At 28.0% G+C, this 12,003-nt stretch overlaps 1 protein-coding gene across 3 annotated transcripts in view; it reads left to right on the top strand.

Annotated features, from left to right (window-relative positions):
- LOC107455242 (neuropeptide CCHamide-1 receptor-like) overlaps nucleotides 1-12,003 on the top strand; it is a 330,478-nt gene that overhangs the window by 202,758 nt on the left and 115,717 nt on the right. The window contains exon 2 of one of the 3 annotated variants that reach the window (XM_071187544.2): nucleotides 8,031-8,261. The exons of the other annotated variants lie outside the window; for them this stretch is intronic. The gene's annotated coding sequence lies outside the window, so the exon portion shown is untranslated. The remainder of the gene's footprint in view (nucleotides 1-8,030; nucleotides 8,262-12,003) is intronic. 3 annotated transcript variants of the gene reach the window in all.

Genomic DNA, 12,003 nt, shown 5'->3' on the forward strand with positions numbered 1-12,003 from the left:
ATCCGCAAAAAAAGAGGCATCCGAAAATGGATACTTTGCGCACATCCATTTTCGGGCCCATCCTTGGTAACTAACAAATCAAACGCACTTCAGTAATGCAGCAAGAACGCACTTTAATACAAAACTCCCCTAGTTACGCTTTCAGCTCAGTTTATGCTTTTGTTTTCATTTTTTTGCAATCTGGCAATCTTGCTGCGAAAATATTTTAAATCATTCTTGAAAAGTTTCCCGTTCATGTAAGTTCATTTGAATTCACTACTGGCTTTATGGTTTTCATTTCATGTTTTATTCTGTTTTTTCTTTATATTTTATTTTCTGTTTTTACGTGATATTTTTACTTTCTGTGTTCTATTTTATTTGTTGTAATTTTTTTGTAATTTTTTTAAGTGCTTCTCACACTATTGTATTGATATATTTTGCTTTGGCATGCAATATTAGAAAGCTTTCTTTTTTGCGGATATAATCGTGTGAGCTGATGATGATTATTTCTTTTATTTTCCGGATTTTTAAAATTTTTTGTTCTTTTTTTTCGGTTTTTTGTTATTTTTATTATTATTTTTTTTCCTCCCTTTTTTCATTGTTCTGTAATTTTTCCCCTGTTTTCTCTACATTTTGAGCTTATTTTATGAGCTCTATTTACTTGCAGCTTATGCGCAATAAATGAAACTTATTGTTTTTCTTAATATTCTTCCTGTTTTTTTTTTGTTTTTATTGATTATGCTATATATATATATATATATATATATATATATATATATATATATATATATATATATATATATATATATATATATATATATAGATATATAAAATATACTATTCATACTAACACTTGACTGTTGATACATTTTCTTGGTAAAACAATTTTTTAAGAGAATTCCAAACATTTTTTTTTTTTAAAAAAACACTTTTCATAATTTAATTTTTTATTAGTTTTGAATAGTTTTAAAAAAGTACAATTTCACTGCATTTTAAAAATCATTAAATTGTTTTTTATGACTTTTATCATGCATGCAAGTAGTATTTTTTTTCTGCAAATTTTAGCTCCAATTAAAATTAAATTGTAAAAAATCATGTAATTTTTCTTCAAAATAAGTGTTTTCATTTAAATAATGCCTCTGCTTATGTAAAACTCCTGTGAAAAAATCAGAATTCTAAATTGAAATATTTAAATTTAAAAAAAGTTTTATATTGATGCTTTCTTGATGAAATCAAAACCACCCAGACCTCTTAATGAAACTGAATCATCGCGGGTGTACCCAGACGGACCTACAAAATACACTGCTACACACACATGGTTAAATAACAGTTTATTTTATTGCTATTTTACCATATTAAAAAAAAGTCAAATAACATAAATAAGATGGTATTCAAACTGTTAGCTGAGAGAAAAATAGTTTATTAACTGCTTTCATCTAATACTAAGAAACAATTAGAATTACATTGAGATAACTAGGCCTACCTAAGAAAGGCACTTAGTTACTTTCTGCTGGGTACATATTATAGCTAAGAGGGCTGTCAATCTCATGACCAACAGAATGGGGTTTCGAGACCCAGCGTTGATACCACAATATTTCCTCCCTTCCCTTCACCACATAAAGAGTTTGCACTGTTCTTCACTCTCCAGTTTGTAACCCTGAACTATTATCTCATTCTTGCATGGATGGCAGCATCACAAAGCAGCTTAACAGAAAAAGTCTTATATTTCCCATCTCTTATGATAAAGGAAACTACAAGATAAACTAACTAAACCTCGGTTCCGTCAGTAAAATATAACTCAACCACAGCCTAACTTCGAAGCCCATTATCTAACGAAAAGCCTGGTTCCAATGCCAAGATAAATTTCTTATTTACGGTTTTGAAACCATGCCAGTTTTAAATAGTTAAAAAACTGGAGAAGTGAAAAATGTTCTTCACCGTAAACTTTACTGTTAATTCGATGGGCGCACTGCTGCTGGGTTTTTTTACCGTTATTTTAGAATGAAAATTCTAACAGTGTAGGCCTTGGATTGATGAAGAATGTTTCAAATCTTCTTTTTAACATATTTATGTGTTAACTTAGAATTCTTTGTCTTGAATTCGCAGTTGCTAGTTTTCATTATGGTTAGATCTTTTGTTACATCATCTTACCATCTCTTTTAGGGTGTTTTCCTCGGTCTTGAGTTTTATGTATTGATATTAATCATAAATAAAAATGCATTCCATTTTGTCCTGTTTTTTGTAATATTACTCACTTAAAAAGTAATATTGTAAACAGATTATTTTAGTGTCTTTTTATTAGTATTTTGATAGTGACTTGGAATCTTGGCATAATAGCGGACTTTTCACAAAATCTCATACTCGTTTTGTAAAATGTACAATTTTTTAAAATATTCATACTTTTAGAAGCCCATTCAAGTCTTCTCAACCAGATAAAGTTTTAATTTCCGTTGCACTCATATTAGAACAATTGTATTTTCTTAGAACTTCGAAAAACCTCAATTAACAAAACAGTTAGTCCCTCATTTCTAGAATTTTCCATATTTTGATTGTTACAAATCCGAATGAATCTATAAACGTGTGCTTATTCAGAAAAAATACGTTTTTTTTTTGTCTGCTTTTACTACTTTTTTACACTTAGTAATAGCTATAACGTTTGTTAATAATATTTAAATGAATTTTCAACGACACGAACTTTCAGTAATTAAGCTTCCAGGTATTAATTAGGTAAAAATATAATGAGTAATAATTTAAAAGGAATAGATGAATGTAAAATTTTTGGAAAATAAATAACTAGAATTTCAATTAATTCCGCTATGCGAAAATCATCCTAATATCCTACCATATTGCGATCAATAGTACCTAGAATAAGTGGGCAATAAATGTTACATTTCTAACTGAAATAAGTAAATTATTTTTGAAAATTTCGATGCATTTATTTATTTAAAATAATACTGTATATTTAAGTTTAACAATTACTTTTCGATTGGCAGCGTTATTATTAACATCATCAGTATTAAAAATAAATTTCAAATATAATCTGCGTATTCAAGAAAAACTTGAAAGAATTTATGTTATAATGCTCAAAATAACTCGGTTGTTACGCATTCGCAGTTTTTAAACTGTTAAAGGTGAAAATACTCATTATCATTATTTTTATTGGTTTATAAATCCATGAAACATCTGTCTGTCTTAATGTCACTCCTACTATTATTTACAAGACTCTATGCGGTATTCAAACTGTTAACTGCGAGAAAAACTGTCTATTAACTGCTTTCACCAATTACGGTTAAGCAACCAGAATTTTATAGCTTCAGCTAAACCCACTTTCTGAAGCCACTTAGTTCCTTGCAGATGGGTACATATTATAGCCGAGAAGGCAAATCTGTCAATCTCATGGCCGATAGAACGGGGTTTTCAATCCCAGCTTTGACACTAAAATATGAAGAGTTTCACTACAATATGAAGAGTGAACACAAGAGTTTCCAGTATTCAGCACTCCCCAATTTTTGACCCTGAAGTATTAGAATAGGATACACTCATTCACGTATAGATGGCAGCACCACAAGCCAGCTAAACTATCTCCAATGTCCAGTTAAATTTCTTTTTGCTGTTTGTAAACCATGCTAGTTGTAAAGGGTTAAAAAAACGTACAGTTTTGTATCTATGGTTTTTTTTTACTATACTATTTTTAAACGGTTTCGAAACCATAAAGATAAAAAATGTTCTTAACCGTAAACGTTATGGTTAATTGACTGCTGCTCTTTACCTCAAACTTTATGGTAGACAGATTGCTGTCGGATATTTTACCATAATTTTAGAATGAAAATTCTAACACTGTACAGCCGATGTGCAACGTACGATCACTTGCTGTATCCATTAAACCATCTGACCACTATTCATGAAAATTGTTTGAAATGAAAATTTAAAAGTAGTTTAATTACACTGTAAAAACTTCAAAAGCACCGGCACTCAAGGTACCAGTACCGTAAGGCACATTTTTACCGGAACGTGTTACGGAACCAAATATCTGATATACTGTCATTTTTACAGTAATAATTAGCGTAAAATCACTGAATCGATGTTATTAAAAATATTAATGTGAAAATTTTATGGTGCAATATTTTATAGTAAAAGGATAATTTTACGAATGCTGGTCACAAAATTCTGGTACTTTATACCGCTATTTGATCTGGAATTTTTACAGTCTATCTTATTTCTATAAATGTTAAAAGCTTCATATGGCAACACAAGCTAAATTAAACGTTTAAGTACATTTCTTTTTTGATTTTTTTAAAATTTAATATTACAAAAAGATTAAATATATTCAAGAATTGGTTTTTAAACTAAATGAAATTGTTTTGTCTTTTTTAGATTTTAATACTGTTTATTATAAATATTCTGTCGAAAGAGTGATGATTTCAAAACTCTCTTTGAATAGTTTATCCTTTTAAATTATGTTTCTTCTGCCTGAAGGTGTTTTCTCATATGAATTCGTACACGAGTTTCTTTCTTTCAGAAAGCACATATTTCTTGTCACTTCTTTTAAATTTAATTTCCATATTGCATAAGACATCAGCAGGTATTTGAAAGACATTTTGAAATTTACTTAACTTATTCACAGTTAGGTGTCACTTTTCCAATTTTAGGATCAGTAAAAAGAGTTTTTTATGTATTTTTTTTGTAAAATATGAGAAAAATGGAATATTTTCTAAAATTCCAATCAGTTTCTTATTCGAAAGATTTCATATCGTAATTTAAAGCAATTTAATGAAAAACTGTACCTTCAATATTAAAAAAGATATACTAAAAGAAATATATAAAAGATTCGAAACATAAAAAACGTATAATAAGATATATTAAGATTAATATATTTTCTTTCTATGGCAATAAAACACCATAAAAACATCAAATTTCAATTTTTTTTAAAATATTTTTTAAAACTTTCAAGCAATATTTTATTATTTCAAAATATTAAGTTATTTTTTTCATGAAAATTGATAAAGAGACCATCAAAAGAATGTTAGTTACCTTTTCTCTCTAAACGAACTAGAATATAAAAAAAAATAATTTAAATTGAATACGACATGTTATAACAATTTTAGTACTTAAAACCCTAATTTGTACTGTTTACCTTATTCTGCCGAAAAAATTTCCTTTCTTTATTAAAAATATTACATATTCTTACAAAAAACAAAATATCTCATTTGATTAAAACAATATAAACTCAAAGTGTTTAGCATTTTAAAGCAAAATTTGCATTAAAGGAAATATTTTCGTTTTAATTAAAGCTAGAAAATTTATATTAATCCTATTTAGTTTTTTCCTGTGATAGAAAATATATATATTTTGAAAATTAAAGCAGCATTTTTGTATATCTTTTCTTGTTTATGCTGTCTAACAACAGCAAACGCTTAAGGTTATTGTAAGTATATAACTTTTCAAATTTTTTTCATAATTGATTACATAAGTATACCCATTTATAATGTTCTTTTTTTAAGAAATACTTGAAATTCTTTGAGGAATACTTTCGAGAATACTAAAAGTTTCTTGGTCAGTTATATTCTTTAATCAAATTTTCACGCGTATTACTATTGTAATATTACTAGGCATTGTTCAAAAAGGATAGGATATACTTTGTGCCATGTAGACTAAAGAAAAAAAACGTATTTTAAGCACAAATGAAAATACAGAAATGGGCATACTACAGTTGCGGATCTACAAACAAGGATCTGTCTCAGCGACTTAACACCAAATGATATTAGAAAGTGGCATTTTTTTTTTATATGGCGAATTTTTCATGGAGAGGTAAGGATATAGCATGTGCAAAATGATTAACCAATAGAAAGAGAAGAGTAAGTTTGAACAAGATAATGAAAGAAAGGAGATAAGAAGCAGGTTAAAAAAGGGTTTTGCGGGAACCCCTGGATGCAAAAGATAACTAAATTATTAGAACTTTTCAAAACATGGAGAGATTCTCTGAAATCTTGTTCGGTAGATTAATATAAATGTTGAAAGATTATGATTTAGCAGAAGAAAACTCAAAACTTTGATTAAAATTCCAACTTTTCAGAACGATCGAAAATCGGTTAATGCCCTGATTTTTAAGATATATTTCGCGTCCATTAAATCAAAGTATAAGGTAACGTTCAGTTTGCTCAATATAATTGACTTAAGTATCGAAAACATTTTATTAACCAATTTAAGGCCCGGTATATCTCTAATAAAATAAAAAATTAATTTTTTCTCCAGTGTTCGTCTCAGCTACAAGCATGAACTTGAAGATTAATGAAATTATAGAAAATGTATTATAAGTTTAAGTTAAAAGAATATTTTAATAAATCATATATTTTTAAGGGTTTGTCCATGTTCAGTTAGTTCTTTTTTCTATAATGCTTTTTAAGATATTCAGCTCTTTAAAAAAATGAGCAAGTCTACATAACAATTTGAGAATATAGTCAAAGCATGTCATAAAACACTAACTATAGCTTGGGACTTTAACTATTGTTTTTAAAGTTTTTGCTATGAAATTTTTTTTGAAATAATAAGTTACGGTTTGTAAACATACTGAAACGTTTTGGTATCAAATGAATGGTATATTGCTGTCAAATTCACTCTCACTCATTTATTCCTTTCGATTTCCTATGACTGTTTATTTAATGATATATTTCGGTTACAAACATAAACACAAGTTTAATATTGCGTTAGAGATGGTGATAAATCCGATTAATGAAACACTTAATATCTGCAGGAAACAGATACCTCCCCCTGACTATTTATCATTTAACAATGTAATAAATTTCTAATGAGACACAATTTCAAATTTCTCGTTAAATAGCAGCAGCAAGATAAAATAGCAAAAATAACAGGGTAGTAATTAGCGAATTATTTCTCACAAAATTTATAAAAAGAAATTTTTAATTTTAACTAATTATTTTAAATAAAAATATTGTACATTAAAAACGTTACGTAGCATCAACAAGATAAAATAGCAGTACAGTAATTAGCAAATTATTTCTCACAAAATTTATAATAGAAATTTCAAATTTTAATGCATTATTTTAATTAAGAACATTTTACGTTAAAAACATTACATAGCAGCAGCAAGATAAAATAGCTAAAATAGCAGGACAACAATTAGTAAATTATTTCATTTAAATTTACGAAAAGAAATTTCAAATTTTAATTAATTATTTTAATTTAAAACGTTTTTTTAAATCACATTTAGAATCAACAAAGTAAGTTTTGAAATATTAAGTTTAAATCGCAAACTTGACCTCGAAATAGAGAAATCAGTAAAATAGGAAAAAAGCTAACATTTTGAATGTCTCGTTACGTAGCAACAGCAAGATAAAGTAGCAAAAATAACAGGGTAGTAATTAGCAAATTATTTCATACAAAATTTATGAAAAGGAATTTTAAAATTTAATTAATTATTTTAATTAAAAAAGTTTTTTCACTCACATTTAGAATGAGCAAAGTTTTTTTTTTTCCAATGGCAGGGAATACAAACAATAACCCAGAGGAACAATAAAAATAGAAAATAACAAAAGACCGAAGTCATCTTCCCAAAAGCTCTCTCGCACGCCAATATCTTGCAGTCTCCGATTCAAGTCCGTGGAGCCTCCTACAGCAATGGAGGTGATCTCTATTCATTGGTGCTCCAGAACCACACAGTTGACGCTGAGGGTGGTCATAAATACCTATACGATGCAGGTGTTCTCCCAGACAATCATGACCTATTGGGAGTCTAAAGGTGGCTACTGCATCTCGGCGAGGCTTATCTGGCACTGCCTTAATATCTGCCACACTCCAGTTCTTATTCCTTATGCTTTCTCGTAGGTCAGCAGAGGCATTCAGTTTCACTATGTTTTTTTATATGTAGTTTTATGGAATGGTATGACAATCCAGAGCAACTTGGTTGATGGATTTGTGTTCCCTTGCGAGCAAGAAAGTCATCTTTCTCGTTACCATGGATGTTACAATGGCTGGGAATCCACTGGCTGGGATGGCTTATAATGGCTGGGATGACTATCTCTTTTGTTTTTTAGTGCCAAAAGTCTGATAAGTCTCCGACACTGAAGCACTTCATCCGACAGAGTGTCTCCCTGTGAACCGATCGCCTGGATTGCAGCCTGGGAATCTGACAGCAATACTACTTTTCCAAATTTTGAATGGATGGCCAACAGTTGTTTCAATGCAATATAAATAGCATGTACTTCGCCATCGAAAGCCGTTTTGTATTTCCCGGCAGATGCGCAGAAGGAAAAGAGATCAACAAAGTAAGTTTTTTAATATTCAAGTTATATAGTGAATTATGCTTCGAAATAGAAATATCATCATAAACATTCGAATATTGTTCTTCTGAGTCTTGGTAAAGCAAATCATTTTTTTTTCTTTTTCTTTTTTTTTTTTAATTTAACAGGTCCTCATCGATAAGTTCATAAATACTGAAAGATGAATTTTATATTCATCAATAATTTCATAAATAACTTTACTTGAAGAGACATTTTTTTTAATCAAAACATAAAGAAAAGTTGCCGAAATTGTACCACTTTTTTCATTGAATTTTTAATAGCCGCAAATCACAAACAATTTCATTTGAAATACTTTAATGATTCGGTTATTCAGCTATTTATATTATTTTTTGGTAATTGGTAATAGTATTTTTGTAGTAAGAACCAAAATGTAATTATTTTCTCAGGTTCTGCAAGTGGTACGATTTAGGAAACCAGTTGCCTAATTCGTACCATCTGCTCCCTAAATCGTACCAACCTCAACAATATTGTGTATTTATAATATTATGTAAATAAGTAGACCAAGTGTAATCCGAAATAATTGTTTAAAAGCATAATGAAAAATTTGCTATCTAATTTTTGAAATGTTACAAGTAACAGTATTATAAGACCATATAATGTCAATAGAACATGATGTTACGTGCTAAAAAGTTCAAACGTGCCTTTTAGAAGAGTTGCTTTTGAAGACAGCATTATTTTGGATCTATTAATAAATGACTTCTCAAGTTCTAGATACGAAGATATTGATTCGATTGCAGCCTTCAACATCTAAAGTACTGTGACAGATCGGCATAATCACATCGCTAACCTTTAATTACTGAATCGTTACTCGATTTACCAGAAGGTTCTTCACCTAAATGTTTTTCATTACTTTACTCTTTCTTGGGAATTAGGAAAGTAAAACACATTATAAGAATATTAAATTTCATTGAATTTACTAAAACAGTTTTCCTTCTTTCCGTTTGATTCACGTATACACTGTAGGCATTTTCGTTCTAAAATTACGATAAAATAACCAGCAGCAATCTATCAATCCAATTAATCATAAAGTTTACGGCTAAGAACATTTTTTTGCTTTTACGATTTTGAAACCATTTACAACTAATATGGTTAAAAACCATGAATACAAAACGATACTGTTATTTAAGCATTTCCAACTACCATTGTTCCAATACCGCAAAAAAAATTTAATTGGACATTGGAGCAAGACTTTGGGTTAGGTAATGAATGTTGTATTTTGGTTGTGGTTGAGTTGTGTTTTAATAAAAAAAAACAGATGGATGTGGTTCAATTACTCTATCGGGTTGTTTCACCTATCGTAATAAATGGGAAACACTAGACTTTTTTGTGTTAATCAGCGTTATGGGTCTGTGGTGGCACCATTTGGGAGAGATATAATTTAGCCAACTCTCCTCTACAATTGGTATTAGTTACATAAAATCTAAAACAATATATTAACAAATAAATATATTGTTTTATATTTTCAAAAAAATATGTTGTCAGACATTAAAATTTAATTACTTTATTTAAGATAATAAAATTTATTTTTCAAATAAAATAATTAAAATTAGCAAATTTTATTTATTTTATTTAAAATATTATTTTTATTTTTTTAAAACTACATTTAGCATGGTAAACCCTTTTGAAAATGTATGTTATGCAAGCCTTCAGGATATCCAGGTTTTTGTTCGAATTCTTTTGAATGACAAATGGAATTGAAACAAAATAAAAATTAATTCATCCTTTAATGTCAATATTCTTCTTTTTCCATTTTAAATTACGCTTTTTGTGAGATATAATTTATAGTTAAACTGCTATAATAGTTAAACTCTTTTTATTGCTACTTAAGAAAATATCAGTAGAACATATTGCATACTTATCAATTCTTTTTTATCTATACTTCATAGCTACTTTAAAATTTAATACTATTTCTCAGAATTTGACTCCTTCAGACATGAATATAAAAAAGAGTTCGTTATTTATATTATATAAATTTTGAAATGATTTTTCATTGATATCTTTAACACCATTTATTCTTTTATATCAACTGACGCTACAATATTTACTTTTTATACAAATTATATCATTTATACAATTTTGAGCTGAAAAAAAAGTGGTTGAACTTTTTTAAAAGGAATTTTACTTGTTTCACTTAATGACAATATAAAATTTAGTGGAAAAAAAGAACATTTCAAATGAAAAAATTAAAATAAAAAACACTCTCGAACGTAAAAATACACATTTTTATTCTTGTTTGATTTTGTCATTTTAAGGACGTTTAAAAGAGTAATTTCCCTTTTGTTTGTCTTAAATTGTTTCGGAGAACTAGAAGAGTAATGAAGAAAATCTTTTTCACTAAGTACAATTACGCTCGGACATAAAATCGATTCTAACATTTACACAAAAGTGTTCAGGAAAAATCAAGACATTCTTTTCTCTCTTGTAACTAATTTAATCTCAAAGTAGTAAATACAAAAGAATAAAAGTGAAGAAAAGTAAATTGAAAATTTGATTATACATAATAATTTATTGACTCGATGAGTGGCATTGAAATTTTGTATAAAGTCTTGTTTTAAGATAGTAATATAGATATAGTAAAAGTTAATATTTTGAATAAGGTGCGTTTTCCTTACTCTGTGAGAACACCAAAAAAGCTCAATAATACAATATTTACCGAGGCACTTTGGTAATCATTTTGGTAAAATTAACAAGAAAATATTTTTTATAAAATGAGTTGAAAATGAAGAAAATATCATTATACCTTCCTTAGAGTATGGCATATAAATTATTCTGTTAATTTATTCGGTTAAATTTACTTTTCAGATTTGTTTTTTTTTTTTCACAAATTGTGTGGTAAAAGAACTTTTGAAACCAGAATTTCCGATAAACCGTTTCCATGTGAATGGAAAAATCATCAACTGGATGGTTTAAATACCGCATATGTTGGTTTTATCAACCAGAATTATGTTGTTGTTTTTTTTTTTACCAGAAATGCCATTACCATACAATGCGGCAATTCTACCAGAATTTTTCTCTGCGTCGATATTCTAACTTTTCTATTTTTTCTATGAAATGCGAAAATTCGTAGAATTTATTTTTAGCTTTGAACATAGCAAGGGCTATAAAGAACCACTTAGAAGAAATTTCTACTACATGATAGTTTTTTTTATTTCTACTCTACTTACAGGAAAAGGAATCAAACCCAACGAATCTCTGTTAGTTTTATCTCAAATGTTTGTCCAGTTCTCTATTCGTTCAGTGTAGATAATTTGTATTAATCTAAGTAATAAGAAATGGTATCAATACACATATTTAATTTTATTTTAAACGACTTATTCAGTAATAAATGTTACTATGGACACAAAATTAACAAACTTAGTTCTAAAAAGTCAAGGTACAAGAATAAAGTTAATAAACAAAAATACATTTCAAATATTATTTAAACAATAGTTGAACGTTCTTTAATCTGAAAAATTATCTTATATATTTAATTAAAACACAAACTAGAGTAAATTTTATGTCAATCTTATGGAACGCATGCTTAGCAGTTAATCTTTAAAAAAATTACATGCATTATTGTAATGAAAATTTAATCATATAATTAGTTAATTAGATCGACACTGTAGATATCGTAATGAATATTACCCATTATACATATTTAAGTTGTAATTCTCTTTAAGCAAACTCTTGAATTCCTTGGCACGTAATTAAGCTCTTAATTAAAATT

This window comes from Parasteatoda tepidariorum, chromosome 11 (assembly GCF_982258835.1).
Source record: "Parasteatoda tepidariorum strain Cologne lab strain chromosome 11, Ptep-v5.0, whole genome shotgun sequence".
Taxonomy (NCBI): domain Eukaryota; kingdom Metazoa; phylum Arthropoda; class Arachnida; order Araneae; family Theridiidae; genus Parasteatoda; species Parasteatoda tepidariorum.